This window comes from Leopardus geoffroyi, chromosome B2 (genome assembly GCF_018350155.1).
Source record: "Leopardus geoffroyi isolate Oge1 chromosome B2, O.geoffroyi_Oge1_pat1.0, whole genome shotgun sequence".
NCBI lineage: Eukaryota > Metazoa > Chordata > Mammalia > Carnivora > Felidae > Leopardus > Leopardus geoffroyi.
The window spans coordinates 33,122,732-33,141,527 of record NC_059332.1 but is presented as its reverse complement, the minus strand read 5'-3'; the positions used below and the strand labels follow the sequence as shown (position 1 = coordinate 33,141,527).

The 18,796-nt window shown below is 49.7% G+C and overlaps 2 long non-coding RNA genes across 6 annotated transcripts in view; both read left to right on the top strand.

Annotated features, from left to right (window-relative positions):
- The window catches only part of LOC123608268, a 55,209-nt gene that overhangs the window by 938 nt on the left and 35,475 nt on the right, over positions 1 to 18,796 (top strand). The window lies entirely within an intron of this gene.
- On the top strand, positions 6,880 to 8,607 carry LOC123608271. Its single transcript, XR_006717165.1, has 2 exons — positions 6,880 to 7,225; positions 8,368 to 8,607. It is a non-coding gene; the product is annotated as an uncharacterized LOC123608271 (long non-coding RNA).

Sequence of the window (18,796 nt, the reverse complement as noted above, 5' to 3'; positions counted from 1 at the left end):
ACTGGTGAAATTCAAGTCTTGTGAAATTCAAACGTGAAACTTGTGAAATCCAGACTTTTCGTTTATTAATGGCCGCGAGTGAGCCGTAATCAAGGTGCAGCCTCCAAAGGAAACAAACGATTGGGTCGCTTGCAGGTAAACCCGAGGGAGGCTTCATTCCTTTAGGTGACTCGGATGATGTTTTGGAGACGTGCGTTTCCACTTTGTGACCTGGTCCTCTCCGCTGTGACTTTTAAGAAAAATAAGAAAGCGTGAATCAGTGGTCGCCTGGAAGCACTTTGAGGGCAGGGACTGGGTCTACGCAAGCCATACCCGCCACGCTTGGCCCGCCCAGCGCCAGGCGCAACAAAGACTTGTTGCATGTAGAAGAAGGAAGCCAAAGTGAAAAGATGGCGGGGAGGGCGGTGGGAGAAGAAAGGGCGCTGTCAGAGCGGCGCGCCCTGCAGGCCGGGCCCGGGGCCTTCTCGGGCGCACCTCCCCGCCCCTCGTCCCTGAGGCGGCCTTCCACACCTCCCGTGATGCAGGGAAATGCAATGCGGCCCAGTGACACACGGCTGTGACTCATGTTTTTCTTTGCTCCCCTTCTTCCTCCCCGGCCGGCCGAGGCCCCGGCCCAGCCCCCTCCTCAGGGGGCGAGCCGCCGATGGAGGGGGGACGCCAGGAAAACCCTGAGCCCGGAGTGGAGGCGGGGTGGGGAACCGGAGGGGCCGGGCCTCCTACTTTCAGGAATGTTTCAGGAATGTTTCCGGTGGGGGTGGGGAGCAGAGCCGGGAGTGGGCCCAGCCCCCACCCGGGGCGGCGGGCTGGCGCTCCGGGCCGGGGGCAGCACGTGCTCGGCCGGGTGGGGGCGGGGGCGCCCGGGCGGGAAGGCGCTGGGGGCTCTCGGAGCGCGTTCAAAGAGGAGGGCGCGGGCCTGGGGCCGGCCGGGGCTGGGGGTGGGCCGGGAGGCCGCCCTCCAAGCGCTGGCTCCCCGCCCCGCGCCCAGGTGAAACGCAGTTCCAGCGAAGTGCCCAGGCTGCCCCTGGAGGGGAGAGGAAGTCACCGAAGGGCGGGTGGAGGGGAAAGCCAGGGAGAGGCTGGGGGAGGGGCGGCCTGCCCCTTTGTCTGGAGCCGGGGGTGGGGGTGGGGCGGGGTGGAAGGCGCGCTGCGCCCTCCATCTTTGTGCCCTGCGTGCGGAACGCGCGCTTAGTAGGCCGCGAGTTGAGTTGGCTGGAGGCATTGAGTTAGCTCGAGAACCTTTGCAGCGTTGAGTGGAAGAATGGCCCTTCGGTTATGGCCCTACTCCCCCCAGGTCACAGCTCCCCGCCAGCAACCCGGGCCTCCACGCCTGGCCCAGGGATAGCCCTCACGGAACCTCGGCGCCCCTAGACACAGCCCTCCCCAAGGCCGCCCGCGCTGCTAGGCCCGGGACTGATGGCCGGGAGGCGTGGGAAGGGTCCTGGTAGGCCCCTTCCCTGGACGCAGCCAACCTAGGGCAGCTCTTGCCTTTTGTTTGTGACTTGTGGCCTGTGGCGGTCCCTGAGGGAGGTGGGGAAGGGAGACGGACTTCTGCCTCGAGAGGCTGTGGGAAAACTTGGCCAACTTTTTGGCCCACTTCTAACAAAACGACTTGATCTTATTTTTCCTACTCTTATTTTTCCCCTCGTCCTGATTTTCTCACCGACTTGTTTTTTACCTTGTATTACGTGTATTTTTGTAAGCCACCTCAAACCCTCTCTGGAAGGAGGGGCAGGTATAAATAAATTTGTGCGCAAGTAGGGTAGCTTGCTACTTGCATTACCCACACCCTTGTACAGAACTGCCCACTGACCCCCCATCTCCTTGCTTTCTGGATTACAGATGGCCCGAATTCCCTTCCTTCCCTTCCCTTCCTCCTTCAGGAAGTAGTTATAACAAGATATAGCCCTTGCCCCAGCGAATTCCGTATTTAGAGGAATCAGAACCAGGAACACCCGAGAGAAAGCTGAGGCACAATCCAGGAGATGCCACCAGGCAGAGTCCATTCATTCATTCAATAGTTATGGAAGGCCTCCTGTGTACCGAGAGCTCGTCCAAACTCTCGGGGGTATAACAAAGTTCCCTGTGCTCTTGAAACGGAAGACTAAGGGGTCAGGCCCTTTAACAGAGACTCAGTGGGTGCTACAGAGGGAGACAGGATGGGAGCTCTGGGTAGTCAGGGAAGCCGGCTGGAGCAGGCCTTGACCTGGCCTTGATGGGATTTGGATAAGTGAGGGGCCATGGGGAGCATGCAGGAAGAAAGAGCTATTCTGGGCCTGGGGAATCGACCTGGTTGGTCAAAGCCTGAGGAGTCCCAGGGGAATTGGTCATGTCATAACTGCTCTAACCCACAGGAAGCATTTTCTTAACTATCAGAGTCGGGTTATACGGTTTCCACAAGGACAACCCAGTGAACTTCAGGAATCCAACAGGAATGTCCAGGGAATGGGGAGTTCGGGTCACCTTTGTATTTCAGGACAGCTGAAGGGTAAGCTCATTTTCTCCTGAGCTACTGTGATTCTTCCCGATGTACTTTTTCCCCTGCCTTGCTAAGTGGCGTAGTGGGAGCCTGACAGGCTCCCAGTCGAAGCTTGCACGGTCGGTCGGGGTGGCCCTTGGCATTCGCTGGGGGTTCACGTCTCTCTGTACATCTCTCCAGTCAGCACGCTTGCTTGTCAGCTTGCCTCTTGCTTCGGAGTCAACTCCAGCTCTTAGAAGAGTCAAGGGAAAGACCACTGTGAATGGTACCATGTGGTGTTTGGATCAGTCGAAGTTTTCTGAAAGTCACAGGGATGAAGTTTGGTAATGTTATGTGTCCAGCCCAACATGAAAGGTAGATGGGAGGACGTGGGAGGAAGAGGAAGAGGAATTGTTTAATCTGTGGCCCAAACCGGGATACTTTTTAACGTAAACGTTTTACGGATGAGAACTACATCCAGAAAATGCACAATCCCGTTATCAGCTCAAATGGGTTTTCATAGAGGGAACACCATTGTGTCACCAGCACCCAGATCAAGAAGCCACCTCCAGCTCCCCTTGTGTAACCGCTGTCCCCACTAGCATCCTGTAGTTTCGCCATTTATGCACGTTGTATGGACGGAATCCTGGGTTAATTTCCTTTGCTCAACATTATGTGTGGGTTTCATCCATGTTGCATGTGGCTACAGAATGTTCATTCTTGCTGCACAGTTATGTGGTATGAATGTGCCACAGTGTTTGCATCTGTTCTGTTCAACGGCATTTGGATAGACTCTGGTTCGGGGCTATGACAAATAGTGCTGCTGTGAATGTTCTAGAATATGTTTTGGTGATGAGATGTGCAAATTTCTGCTAAGACCATGCCTAGGAAAGGAATTCTGGGATCATAGGGTATGTATGTCCAGCTGTTACAGACAAGCAGGACATTTCAGAGTAAAAGGGGGTACTGTTGGTAGTTATGACCAGACAGTGGGCATAAACCTGGCCTGGCCCATTCTAACTGGGATTGACCCAGGACCATATCAACCAGCACTGACCCACGACAGTCGAATATAGGGTCACCCTGGTGCACAGTGTTTGACCACTCTCCTGGAGAGTCACCCAGCTACTAGTACATCTGGTCATCTGGCAGGATCAGGTCTCCAGGCCCTGCTGACCACAAGCTGTGCTGCCAGGAGGCCTGGCAGGCCTAGAATGGGAGGAGAGCCTCTTCTGCTTCCAACTTTCGAGGGAAAAACTCTCCAACGAATTGGAAGGCCCAGGAGGCAGGCACCCCCGTGCCCTGAGCCAGCCACCCACACTGCATGGCTGCAGGACGCCATGGACTTTGTCAGCTTTCTTCTTCAAGGCTGAAACCCAGGGCAGCCCCGCTCCTCTCCAACCTCAGAAAAACCTGAGGAAAAGGAGTTTATGAGCACATACTAAATGCATATGTGTTCTCAGATCCCTCAACACTTCTACCAGGTCGAAAGTACTGTTGTCCCCATTATACAGGTGTTAAAACTGAGGCTCAGGGAGGTTAAACAACTTGGCGTTTAAACAGCTTGCTTCTATTCCCGGGCTAGGTAGGGCTGCTGCCTTCTCCCAGCCTGGCCAGATGGATTCCCTCCAGGCACCAAGATAGGCGCTGGGGATGTGGCCTTGAACTAGGTAGCTACATTCCCTGTCTTTAAGTGGTGTACTTTGGGCAGGGTGGGGGGCAGACAAGTACGTGGTAATACACTTTTACCACTGTGGTGCCTGCTGGAATGAGGGCCTGAGGAGCACAGGGCAAGGGCCCAGCGTGTGAGTGGAGCATCCCAGGAAACCCTGGAATCAGGCAGCAGGGCATGTGATCCAGAGATGGGCTCGGGGCTGTGGCAGACATGGTAGGCTGGATTCAGCACCATTCCCCACACGGTTCTGGATGTGAGTTAGGTCCCAGCAAAGAAAGAGTGAAATTTGGAGGATGCAAGGAAAGGAGATATTGCTGTGTGGGCTATGGAAACTCGGGGTTTTCTGTAGCACATACAGTGTCCAGTCATCAGCTTTATGGGGATCAAGAGGGTAGGCATGGGGGCAGAGTAGCCTCCTGCCCCTGGATCACAGCTCCACTGCAGGTGAGGTCTTCTGATTGCATTCCCTACCCCCCACCCCCATCAGAGCAGAGGGAGGCTGTTGTGTTGTTCCAGGAGGCCCAGCCTGGAGCTGGCTCCTCCAGTTCCTCCAACGGCTTTATAACCACCTAATTCCTGATATTAAATCTCTTTCCACCTAAAACATAAGGCATGTCCCACCTCTGCTCAAAATCCTCTAACAGTTCCCATCTCAGAGTAAAAAGTCCTCATAAAGGCCCACAAGGCCCTGCAATCTGCCCCGCTCCTAACCTCATCACCTGCCTGCTGCTCCGCTTCAGTCACACCAGCCTCTGTGATGTTCCCCCGACCTGTCAGGCGAGAGCTCACCTCAGGGCCTTTGCACTTGCCATTGCCTCTGCCTGACTTGCTCTTCCCCCTAATATCCTCAGGGCTTACCCTCTCACTGCCTTCAAGTCTCTGTTCAATATTACTGTCCATGCTATGTAAAACTGCACGTTTGCCCCTGCGGTCATTCATCCACTTTACCGTGCTTTTTCCCCCATAACACTTCTCAATTTCTAACATACTGTATAACTGACTTTTCTACTTAACTGTTACCAGTAAAAATGGCATATCTGCTTCCTGTCCAGCGCTCTCTATTGGAAGGCCCGAGGATTTGATGGTTGTGTCCACAGGGGGATCCCCAGGGCCTTGCAAAGTGTTCAGACCTAAAAAAAGTATTGAATGAAGAATGATCAGCCAGAGTGATTTCTGTTATTACAGACACCAAGCCACAGGGCATTAGGTTGGGGATAGGACATCTGTCCCCAAACCTCAAGGCAGAGAAAAGGGCGAGGGACCCAGTAGATCATCATGGGAGTGACAGGGTGGCCCGGCCTGCACCTTGCAAGACACCTGTTTTTTTGTCTCACTGTGTTAAAATCATTGTACCATCGTTGTCACGTGATCTGCACACAGACTCATTTCTAGCAGGCACTACCTTCTGATCTTCTAGTCTGCCAGCAATCAGGGGAAATTGTTTTTTCCCTTGGTTTCAGGTTTAGTCATCAGGAGCTGGCAGCCACCTGACAACCATCTTGGCCCTTTGGCTGGGGCGGACCGGCTGGGTTGCTTGTTGGTTGGTGGCCGGGCAGTGGTGGCGGCTCTCCAGAGTGTGCTTTGGGTGAGTGTCAGATTTAAGCTTTGCATGGGACAAAATAGTTTCCCTTTGGTCTGGGGAGCTACCTGATAATATCCAGTGCAACGAGCTCTGCGGGTACAGTGCCCCAAACAGGAATGGCTGGAAGTGCACCCACTTTAAAGCTGTGTGGACTATGAAAGCCCATCCAGGTGAGCCAGTGGAAGGAAATGTTAGGACAGCGACTGCAGGCCTGTGACCCTGCTCTCTGGGGGCTGAGCTGTGTTCTGGAGTCCGGCTTGAGGCCCTGGGCTGGGTTTCTCTCCAGGCCACACACCCTCTGGGGTTGGACGTTCATGTCAGTTTGTTCGCCAGCTCTAGTACTTGGGGACTCCAGTCCTGCACCTTTGGCCACCTGCTCTCCCCCACCTCACACCCTTTTGAGAACAGGCCCCGAGGGTTCAGGAGAATCTCTTGTGGTCTTTAACTTGTTTCTCTTGTCTCTATTCCCTGCCTGCCTTCCAAGCTGTGTGAGACTAAGTGCTGGGGCTGGGGAAGGGGAATAGTGACCCCTGAAGTCTTCAAGAGTGACTGTCCTCCACAACTTGTGGGGAGGCGCCCTCCTACCCAATGTCTGGGGTTGCATGGGTCCCCGCTGGGTCCTTCTGTCTCCGTAGCGGCGCGCTACTCTAACTGGGATGTGTCCTGGGTCCCACAGTGCTCTGTCTCCTCCAGGACCCCCTGAACCTTTCTTAGGGCTGAGAGCATGACTCTGGGGTCTCCATACTGGGGACGAGCGGGAGGACTGCTGCCTGCCTGATCCCAGTAGCACGTGGGATGCCTGGGCTCGGCTCAGGGCCTGGCCGGCCAGAGTCTGGAGAGAGAAAGGGAGAACAGGGTGGAGGTCGAAGGGTGGGGGCCGGGGTTGAGGAGGAGGTGGGCTAGGGGTGAGGGGAGGAGCCAACACCAGGCCCGGGATTTGTCGGAATCCTCCGGGGCTTTGTTTTGTTCTTCTCCCCACCCCCGAGCCTCGCACCAGGGCCTAAGGGGGCCTTGGCGCTCAGCACAAGTTTGGTGAATGGATGGATGAATGAGAGCCAAAGGAGCTGGGGGAGGGGCGGAGGAAGTGGGTAGCTGGGGGGAGGGGAGAGAAGCAGGCTGGGGGAGGGGAGGTAGCCACTGGCGGGAGGGCGGAGGAGGAGGGAGGCGGGCGGAGCAGGGCGAGCCTGCTGGTCTGGAATCTGGCTAGGAGATGGCGGCCGGGACGGGCCTGCCCGGCTCACCTCTCCATCACGCTGGCTTAAACCTCATTACTCCCTGCTCACCCAGCCGCCAGGCCTCTCTCCCACTCCATGAAGACCCGGGGGTCGTAGGTCTTCCTGGGCCTACTCCTTACTGAGAATTGAATGGCGCCATTCTTAGTCTTCTTACTTACTTTGTAGGAACCCAGCCGCTATGGGGTCGGTGGCCCTCTGGGGCTTGAATACCCGAATGGCCCTGGTGGATAGATGGTGAACCTGAGCTTGGACACCCCCTCCCCTTTCCCCACTCTGAGGTCTGGATAACGGAAAATACAGCGACTAGGATCCGGGCCACCTTGGAGAGTCTGGGGTGGGTCTCCAGGAGTAGAGCAGGGAGCCGGTGGGCAGAGAAAATCCAAGGGCTTGCCTCACTGGCAGCTGCCAGGGACTCCTACGGGAAGCAGCGGAGCTCAGTGTGGACAGTGCCAGGCAGGAGCTGCTGACAGCCAGGTTTCTGGGTCACCATCCAGGGTGCCCTGCCAATTCCCAGGCCTTGGGGGTGGGGTGAGGGGTGAGGGCCGTCTGCATCCCAAGCCCAGACCCTGCTGTCTCCTTTGTCTGGGTCACTTCGGGGCCTGCTCCCATCCCCCACTTCCAGCCTTGCTGGGGCCTCGGAGCCAAGGAGGAGTTGATCCTGGAACTTCCCTTGGGTTTGTGGGCCTGCTGGCCTACCTGCCCTGAAGGTGGGGTGTATAAAGGTGATCTAGAACCTTTCCCACAGCAACCCCTTGGCTTGGGTCCCTCTGTCCTCAACCCCTGCTCCTGGGCTCTGCCCCACAGTTCTATGCATGTCTTTTTCTGGCAGTCTTGTCCTTGGTGGGAGGGGTTTTTGTGAGCAGGATATCTTTTGTGGGCAGAAATCCTAGTTCTCAAAGAGGGAATTGACCTTTCCAGTATCATGAGGTTGGCACCTGGGTCCAGCTTAAGCGGTGGCTTGGTCCCCAGAAGTCTACAATACTTTTCTCTCAAGAGCTCTGAGTATCCATCCCACAGTGAAACTGAGGTCCAAAAAGCTTAAGTATCTTGCTGTAGGAAGGGGTAGAAACGGATAAAAGGTGGAGAGAGTGGAGGTGGGGTGGGGAGCTAGGTGGCCTTTGGTGGCCACAAAGTGTTGGGGGTGTTGGGGTGTGACTCAGAGATTGGGAGCCTGTGCGCTGGCCGGTGGTGTAGACAGCTGGAGGGGTGGGGACAAAAGTAGCATGAGTGCTCATTACTCCTAGATAGGAGGGGGGGAATCACATCTCCATTTTGTAGATGAGGAAATTGGGGTTCAGTAAGGTCAGGTGACTTGGATTCAGAATACCTACAAGTCTCAGTTCTCTGAATCCTGCCCCTCCCCCACCCAGCTCTCCCCACCCCCTAACCTTGCTCTACTTTTTTTTTTTGAATTCCATAGCCCTTATCTGACATCTAGACTGTGCTGCCCATTACTGTTGCCACCAGGCCCAGGTGGCAACTGAGCCCCTGAAACGTGGGGGGTCCGAATTGAGATGCGCTGGAAATGCCAAGTACTGTGGATTTCCAAGGCTTAGAACAAAACAACCCGCAGCAATACTGATTTTTTGTATGTTGATTATATGTTGACATGATACTATTTGGTCATATTGCCTTAAATGAAATATATTATTAAAGGTCATTTCATGTATTTCTTTTTACCATGTTAATATGGCTGCCAGAAAAACTAACATTGCATATGTGCCTCCCGTCCTATCTCCATGCACAGTGCTGGTTTAGATCCTTGGCTTTTTAGTTATTGTCTCCCCTCCACCGCCCAATATCTGCTCAGGGAGGGCAGGAATCAACATATTTTGTTCATGGTCTTCTTGGTCCTGTCCCAGGTTTTTAAGAGTCTGGCACTGGATTTTATTATAGGTGTTCAATAAAAATGTGTTTAATTGGATCCAGCCGATCTGATCCTAGGCCGAGGTCAGAGGGTTAGGAGGAGTGCCTGACGAAGGGGATGTTTTACCCGGTAGGACCCCAAGTTGCCAATCCCCTGTCACCCCGCGGGGCTCCACAAGGTGAGCCTGTCGACCAGCAAGGGGGGGCCTTCCTGACACCGTGCCTGCGCCGTGTGTGTGTGTGTGTGTGTGTGTGTGTGTGTGTGTGTGTGTGTGTTGGGGGGTGGGGGGGATGGGTGTGAGGTCAGGCAGCTACTGAGCGATGCAGGCGGGGAGAAGGGGATCTGTAAGCGCCGCCGGGCCCTGGCTGGGGGTAGCCCCCGGGCGCCCACTTTCTTGGACCCTGACTGCGCACCCGGGAGTGGTGGGCTTGGGGGTGTGTGTGTTGTCGTCTGCGGGTAGGGTGTTGGGGGTGTGCCCAGCCTGGGCTCACACAAGGTCACTGTGTCAAAGGAACGTCCGAACACTTTCTCTTTCCCTGTGATTCGATTGCGGCTCCGAAAGCCCCTTCCGTAGGGACTTCCCTCCGCGCCTGACTCACGCTGCCTCATGCGTGTGACTCAGGCCGGGCGCTGCGCCAGCCCTGCTGTCCCCGCCCCCGGGCCCTGCCACCGAGCCGCAGGGGCGGAGGGACGGGCCGGCGACAGGAGGCGGGGCGTGCAGGGACTGGGTGCCCGCGGCAGAGATGGGAGACTGTGGGGCACAGGGGACAGCCCAGAGGAGAGTTGCAGAGAAGCTGAGCTCTAGGCGGGGTGGCCGGAAAGCCAGCCATGTAGGAGAGAAAGGCTGAGAGAAATGCGGACAGACTGAAAGCCAGAGACAAGAAGGCTAAGAAATTGGGAGGACAGAGAGATAAAGTGGAGAGGGACACAGAGACCCAGGAAGGAGAGAGCCCAGAGCCTTCACGGAGGCCAAGGCGGACAAGTGAGAAGAAGGGACAAGTGACCAGTGAGAGGGAGGGAGGAGAGAAGGGTGGCAGGGGCGTCTGGGCGCTGCCACCCTGAGTGCTGCTGACCCAAGGGGCCTGCAGCCTGTCCCCAGAGGCTGGGCTCGGACCATCATCGCCTCTGAGCCTTGCACTCCTCTCCCAGCTCCACCTTACCAGTTCCGAAACAGTGGGCAAGTTTCTTCCTGTCTCTGGGCCTCAGTCTTCTCATCTGCAAAATGGGAGGTGGTGGTGGACAGTAATCCTATCCCCCTGAGCTCCCTCATCCACCCCTTGCCCTCCCCATCCATCGGGGCTCTGGCCCTGGGCCTGGGCCCCCTTGCCAGCTGGCTTTCTGTTGGGCAGCAGCACCCACTCTAAGGAGATCTGAGGGAGGGAGAAGTGGGGATACTCCTTCCCAGGCCTGGCCCTGCTGTGGCCCCTGGTCTGGCTGTCGCTGTGTCCCTCCGTGACTCCCCTTCCATCTTCAAGCTCCCGGCGCATCTACCCCTTGCCTTTTCAGGCCTGCAGTCACTGTGACTTTCTGCCGCCACTGGTCCCAGTCCCATGCACACCCTCACTGATCCTCTTCACCCCACGAGCACCCCTCCATCAAAGCCTCTTGAAGACCCCAGGTTGGGTCCCATTTCCTGCCAGGGCCCTGACTGTGCACAGGGCTCACCTCCCGGTCAATTGCCCTCTTACCATCCTGCTCTTTCCTTCCTAGAGTAGCGGTGGGAGGAGACGCTAACCCTCAGTGGAGTGATATACAACGTTAAAAAGCACTCGGATACCTATTAGATCTTTACATCATCAGTGCGTCTGAACAGGTGTGGAGTTAGCTTCATTTCAATGGGAAGTGCGAAGCTCCTGCATCTAGGAAGCAACACAATGGAGTTCGGGTGGCGATGTGGGCTGTTTTCTATGGGTGACAGGCCAGGTTGCTGGGGGGCAGCTATGAATGACAATAGTAGCAGCTAAGATCTATTCATACTTCTCAAGTGGGGCCCCTGGCTGGCTCAGTCCAAGGAAGATGCGGCTTTTGATCTCCGGCTTGAAAGTTTGGGTGTAGAGATTACTTAAAATCTTTAAAAGAAATACTTCTCAATTGCCAGACACAGTTCTTTTTCTTTAAGTTTATTTATTTTTTAAGAGAGAGAGCATGGGAGCATGAGTGGGGGAAGGGCAGAGATGGAGGGGGACAGAGGAACCGAATCAGGTTCCATGCTGACAGCAGAGAGCCCGATGTGGGGCTTGAACTCACAAACTGCAACTCACAAACACTTAACTGACTGAGCCACCCAGGCGCCCCCAGACACAGTTCTGATATTCTCTTATTTAACTCCTTAATCCTTACAACAACCCTCTGAAGTGGCCATCCTTACTGCTATTTTACAATTGCAGTGACAGAGGCACAGAGAAGTTGAATAGCTTTCCCAAGGCCTCACAGCAGAGCTGGGCTGGAACACAGTCAGTCTGGCTCCAGATCCGACACTCAGCCTCTCTTGGGTACCTTGGGGAGGGGTAAACAGGGCAAGTTCTGGGCAGAGTGGACAGGATGGGCAGAGTCTTGGAGGGAAGGCACTTTTGCAGTACGTTTCAGAAATAGCCAGCCATGCTGTAGTGCAGGGTCAGAAAACGAAGCCACAGAATTTGACAAGAGAGTAAATGGGACCTGATATTGGGGTGCCCACCTGACAGCTGGAGGCATGGGCTTTATTCTGAAAGTAATAGGGAGCCATGGAAGGTTTTTAGCAGTGGTGGGATAGGTTGGCATTTTAGAAAGGATTACTTTGAAATGCAAGGGAAATGCTGCATTTCTCCTATCAAATGGCAAAGAGCTTTAAAATGATAATTTCCAGTACTGGCAACGTTTCAGCGCACTGAGTGCTCGCACATGTAGCTGATGGGAATGAGTTAGTTTGACCTTTCTGGAAAGCAGCTGAGCCACGTGTAGTACTTGAGGAGGGCCCAGGCCTTTGACCTGCTAATCCCATTTCTAGGAATCTTTCCTCCCTCAAGAAAAGAGGTCAGAGATTTATGTCTCAGGATCAAATTTACTCCATCATTAATAATAATAGTAATAATAATACAAGGAAATAATGTCAATATCCAGCAGGAGGGAATTGCTAAACTAAAGAGTAAAGTATCATGGAATGTTTTATGGCAATTAATATATTTTTTCAAAGAGAGGAAATGCCATCAAAAGTGCTTAAAGATTTCTAGAGCTTTGGGCCCCTGGCTGGCTCAGTGGGAAAAGCCTGTGACTCTTGATCTCAGGGTTGTAAGTTTGAACCCCACATTGGGTGTAGAGTTTACTTAAAAATAAAATCTTTAAAGGGCCCCTGGGTGGCTCAGTTGGTTAAGCATCTGACTCTTGATTTTGACTCAGGTCATGATCTCACAGTTTTCGAGATAGAGCCCTGCATCCAGCTCTGTGCTGACAGTGCAGAGGCTGCTTGGGATTCTCTGTCTCCCCTCCTCTCTCTCTCTCTCTCTCTCTGCCCTTCCCCTACTAGTGCACCTGCAGATACTCTCAAATAAACGTTTTTTTTTAATGTTAAAAAAATAAAAATAAATAAAATCTTTTTTTTTTTTTTTTTTTTTTTTTTTGAGAAGGAGAGACAACATGAGCAGGGGAGGGGCAGTGAAAGAGAATCCCAAGCAGGCTCCTTGCTGCCAGCACAGAGCTGTCACAGGGCTCAAACTCATGAAACTGAGATCATGACCTGAGCCCAAACCGAGTTGGATTGAGCCACCCAGGCACCGCCCCACCCCACCCCCCCGCCCCGCCAAATAATTATTTGTTTTTTAAAAATGTTTATTCAATTTTGAGAGAGAAAGTGTGAGTCGGGGAGGGGCAGAGAGAGAGGGGGACAGAGGATCCAAGGTGGGCTCTGAGCTGACAGCAGCGAGCCTGTGCTCGCTGTGCTGACAGCTCAGAGCCTGAAGATTCTGCTTCAGAATCTGTGACTCCCTCTCTCTCTCTTTCTCTCTGCCCCTCCCCTTCTCATGCTCTGTGTCTCTCTGTCTCTCAATAATAAATAAGCATTAAAAAATTATAAATAAAATAAAATAAAATGCAAACAAACAAACAGGAATGTACCATGTTAATGGATTGGAAAACCCAACAGAGTAGAGCTGTCATTTCTCCCCATATTGATTTTGTTCATTTCCTAGGGCCGCCTTAACAAAGTAGCGCAAACTGGGTAGCTTAAAACAACAGAAATTTATTGTCTCACAGTTCCGGAGGCTAGAGATCCGAAATCAACAGGATTTGATTGCTCTCTCTGAAGCCTCTAGGGGAGGATCCTTCCTTGCCTCTCCCAGCTTCTGCTGGTTTGCCCACAGTCCTTGGTGTTCTTGGCTTGCAGCTACAGTACTTTAGTATCTGCCTCCCTTGGCACATGGCGTTCTCTCTGTATGTCTGTGCCTCTTCTTCTATAGGGACCTCTGTCACATTGAATTAAGGACTCACCGTACTCCACTATGGCCTCATCTTAACCACAGCTATAATGGTCCTATTTCCAAATAAAATCACGTTCTGAGGTAATGTATTTGGCCCAGGTTAGGACTTCAACATATCTTTTGGCGGGGTGAGGTACACAGTTCAACCCATAAAAGTGATCTGTAGATTTAACATACTTCCAATCCAACCCCAGCAGGACTTTTTGTAGATATGGACAAGCTGATTGTAAAATTAAATGGAAAGGTAGAGAAACTAGAATAGCTCAAACAATTTTGAAAAAAGAAGAATAAAATTGAAGGAGGTATCTGATTTTGGGACTTACTACAACAAAACTTGCAACAGCAATCAAGAATGTTCATGGGCTCCTGGGTGGCTCAGTCGGTTGAGTGTCTGATACTGTCTCAGGTCATGATCTCACGGTTTGTGAGTTTGAGCCCTGCCATTTGGCTTACAGCTGTCAGCGCAGAGCCCACTTTGGACCTTCTGTCCCCGTCTCTCTCCTTCCCTCCCCTGCTCGTTTTTTCTCTCTCTCAAAAATAAACATTAAAAAAAATGAATGTTGGGGTGCCTGGGTGGCCCAGTAGGTTGAGAGTCCAACTTTGACTCAGGTCATGATCTCACAGTTCGTGAGTTCAAGCCCCATATCGGGCTCTATGCTGGAGCCTGTCTCGGATTCTGTGTCTCTCTCTGCCCCTTCCCCACTCGCACTCTGTCTCTGTCTCTCTCTCTCAAAAATGAATAAACATTAAAAAAAGAGAATGTGGTGGGTTCAGAGGAATGGACACAGTGAATGGATCAGCGAAACAGAATAGAGTCCAGAAATAGACCCACACAAATATGTCCAACTGACTTTGCCAAAAGTGCAAACACCTTGCCAATGAACAGTGCTGGAGCAACCAGATACCTATATGCAAAAAAAACAAAAACAAAAAACCCTCGTCCTAAACCTCATACATTATACTAAAATTAACTTAAGATGAATCCTAGATCCAAAACATAAAACCGTAAAATGTCTGGAAGGAAACACAGGAGAAAATCTCCATGGCCTGGGGTTAGTCAAAGAGTTCTTAACTATAACACTAAAACCATGATCCGGGAAAGAAAAAAATTGGTAAGATGGACTTTATCAATTTCTTAACAGTGTCTGTGAAAGACACTGTTAAAAGAATGAAAAGACAAGTTATAGGCTGAGAGGCAATATTTACAAGGTATATATTTGGTATATTTGACAAAAGACCTTTATCCAGGATACATAAAAAAATTCTTAAAACTCAACAGTAAGAAAACAACCAATTAATTTTAAACAGGCAAAAGAGTTAAACAGACACTTCATCTAAGAGGAAATACAGATGGCAAACGAGCACATGCAGAGATGCTCAACATCCTTCGCCACTGGGCAAGTGCAAATTAAAACCACCCAGACCCAGCAGTCTCGCTCCTGGATATTTACCTTAGAGAAATGAAAACTTACATCCACACAAACAGCTACACAAGAATGTCAGTAGCAGCTCTGTTGAGAATCCCCCAAACCGAAGCAACCCAAATTGGAAGGCTGGGTAAATGAACAGCAGTTCATTTATGGAATACTACTCAGCAGTAAAAATGAACAAAATTTCTCTCGTTCTCTTTACCTGCCTCCCCCATCCCTCCCTTCCTTGTGTAATTGACATACAATATCTTTTTAGTTTTATCATATAGTGTACATCATAGTGATTTGATATTTTTATACATTATGAAATGATCCCCCTGGTAAGTCTAGTTACTGTCTCTCACCATCAAAGTTATTACAATATCGTTGACTATATTCCCTATGCTGTACATTATATCCCCATGCCTTACTTACTTTATAACTGGAAGTTTGTACCCTTTAAACCTCTCTGCCTATTTTACCTATCCCCTCCCCCTCCCCACTCTGGTAACCAACAATTTGCTTCCTGTATCTAAGAGTCTGTTTCTATTTTTGTTTGTTGATTTGGGTTTTTTTGTTTTTGTTTTTCTTTAGATTCCACATATAAATGAAATCATACAGTATTTGTCTTTCTCTGTATGACCTATTTCACTTAGCGTAACACCCTCTAGGTCCACCCATGTTGTCACAAATGGCAAAATTTCACTTTTTATGGCTGAGTGTTATTCCTTTTTTTTTCTTTTTAACTGATAATCAATTTATTAAAAAGGTTGATTTAAGCATCTGCAATGGTAACTTCAACCTCAACTCCTGGCACAATACTGATGGAAATAATCTGTTTAACAATCTCCAAGAGTCTATGCAAATCAATGGGTCGCTTGTGGATCCTCACCTGAAAACAGTCCCAAGTCTTAGAACCTTCACCACAAGGAGTTTTTCTTGTAGTGATGCTCAGAGTCTTGGTAGGCATCCAAACTGGTCCTTTCACTTTGAGATTCTTTTCCTTTGTGCCTCAGATCAAGTCAGCACATACCTTCTCTAAAGATTTTATGTTGTAACTGGTTAGAATAATTCTAATTCAGTGAAACACCACCTCTAGTTCCACGGGTGTCTTCACAGTGTCTTTGTTTTTTTTTTTTTTTTTTAATGTTTATTTATTTTTGACAGAGAGAGAGAGAGAGAGAGAGAGAGAGAGAGAGAGAGAGAGAAGAGCATGAGCGGGGGAGGGGCAGAGAGAGAGGGAGACACAGAATCTGAAACAGGCTCCAGGGTCTGAGCTGTCAGCACAGAGCCTGACCCAGGGCTCGAACTTAGAGACTGCGAGATCATGACCTGAGCTGAAGTCGGATGCTCAACCGACTGAGCCACCCAGGCGCCCCTTCCCAGTGTCTTTAAAAGCCACAGCTGTGGCATCGCTGCCTGACCCACTTGTTCCTCAGCAAGAATGAACAGTGGTGTGTCAGGAGCCGGAGAGGGGCCTCCAAAGCTCCGCTGTAGCTGCGACTGCATCTTCCTCAAAGAGTGGCTGAGTGTAATTCCATTGTGTGTGTGTGTGTGTGTGTGTGTGTGTGTGTATCTGTCTATCTATATATCTATATTGTGTGTGTATCTCTCTATATATTTATATATATCTATAGATATATAGAGAGATACACATATGTATATATCACATGTATATATATGTATATATCATATGCATATGTATATCTCACATCTTCTTTATTCATTCATGTATTGATGGACACTTCAGTGGCTTCCACATCTTGGTGATTGCAAATAATGCTTCAGTGAACATAGGAGTGCATGTGTCTCTTCAAATTGGTGTTTTCATTTTTAATTTTTTTAATATTTATTTATTTTTGAGAGGGAGAGAGAACGCGAATGGGGGAGGTGCAGCGAGAGAGGGACACACAGAATCTGAAGCAGGTTCCAGGTTCTAAGCTGTCAGCACAGAGCCCGATGCGTGGCTCCAACTCACAGACCGTGAGATCATGACCTGAGCCTAGGTCAGATGCTTAACCGACCGAGCCACCCAGGCTCCCGGTGTTTTCATTTTTTTTAAAGATTTTATTTTTAAGCAATCTCTACACCCAGCATAACCCCGAGATTAAGAGGACTGAGCCAGCCGGGTGCCCCTCATTTTAATTTTTTGAGGTATCTCCATACTGTTTTCCACAGTGGCAGCACCAATTTACCTTCCCACTGACAGTGCACGAGGGTTCCCTTTTCTTCACATCCTCACCAGCACTTATAACTTTTTGTCTTTTTGATAACAGCCAATCTGACAGGTGTGAGGTGATATCTCAATTTGGTTTTGATTTGCATTTCCCTGAGGATTAGTTATGTTGAGCATTTTTTCATGTGCCTGTTGGCCATCTGGATGTCTTCTTTAGAAAAATGTCTATTCAAGTCCTCTGCTCAATTTTTAATTAGGTTGTTTATTTTTTTTAATACTAAGCTGTGTAAGCTCTTAATATATTTTGAATATTAAGCCCTTATTGGATGTATGATTTGCAAATGTCCTCTCCCTTTCAGTAGGTTGCCTTTCCATTCTGTGGATGATTTCCTTCACTTTGAAAAAGCTTTTTTAGGTTGATATAATCCCATTTGTTTATTTTATTTTATTTTTTTATTTATTATTTATTTATTTATTTATTTTTTCTTTTTAACGTTTTATTTATTTTTGAGACAGAGAGAGATAGAGCATGAACGGGGGAGGGGCAGAGAGAGAGGGAGACACAGAATCGGAAGCAGGCTCCAGGCTCTGAGCCATCAGCCCAGAGCCCGACACGGGGCTCGAACTCACGGACTGTGAGATCGTGACCTGAGCCGAAGTCGGACGCTTAACCGGCTGAGTCACCCAGGCGCCCCACCATTTGTTTATTTTAATGTTAGTTGTCCTTGCCTGGGGATACTGATCCAAAAAAATATTGTTAAGACCAATGTCAAATTGCTTACTGCCTATGTTCTCTTCTAGGATTTTTACAGTTTCAGGTCTTACATTCAACTTTAATCCATTTTGAGTTTATTTTTGTGTATGGTGTAAGAAAGTGGTTAAGTTTCTTTTGTATGTGGCTGTCCAGCTTTTCCAACATCATTTGTAGAAGAGACTGTCTTTTCCCCATTGTACATTCTTGCCTCCTTTGTCATAGATTAATTGGCCATGTATGTGTAGGTTTGTTTCTGGGCTTTCTATTCTATTCCATTGACCTATGTGTCTGTTTTCATGGCAGTGCCATAATGTTTTGATTAGTATAGCTTTGTAGTATAGTTTGATACCTCCAGCCTTGTTTTTCTTTCTAAATATTTGAGAAATAGCTTTGGCTATTAGGGGTCTTTTGTGATTCCATTCAAATTTTAGGATCCTTTGTTCTAGTTATATGAAAAATGCCATTGGCGTTTTTTTTTTAAGACTTATTTTTAAGTAATCTCTGCACCTAATGTGGGGCTCAAACTCACAACCCTGAGATCAAGAGTCTCATGCTCCACTGACTGAACCAGACAGGTTCCCTGCCATTGGTACTTTGATGGAGATTGTATTAAATCTATAGATTGCCTTTGGTATATGGACATTTAAAAAATGTTTATTTATTGATTGTGTGTGAGAGGGAGAGAGCTAAGGAGGAGCAGAGAAAGAGAGAGGGAGAGAGAGAATCTCAAGTAGGCTCCACTGATAGCACAGAGCTCAACATGGGGATTGATCTCCCAACCATGAGATCTTGACCTAAACCAAAATTAAGAGTTGGATCCTTAACTGACTGAGCCACCCCAGTGCCCCTGGTCTATGGACATTTTTAACAATATTACTTTTTCCAGCCCATGAGCATGGTATATCTTTCCATTTATTTGTGTCCTCTTCAATTTCTTTCATCAATGTCTTACAGTGTTCAGAGCACAGGTCTTTCATCTCCTTGGTTAATTTTATTCTTAGGTACTTTATTCTTTTTGATATAATTGTAATGAGATTGTTTTCTTAATTTCTCTTTCTGATAGTTCATTATTAGTGTATAGAAATGCAACCGATTTCTGTATGTTAATTTTGTATTCCGCAACTTTAGTGAGTTCATTTAGTAGTTCTAATAGTTTTTTAGTGGATTTCTTAGTCTACACACACACACACAC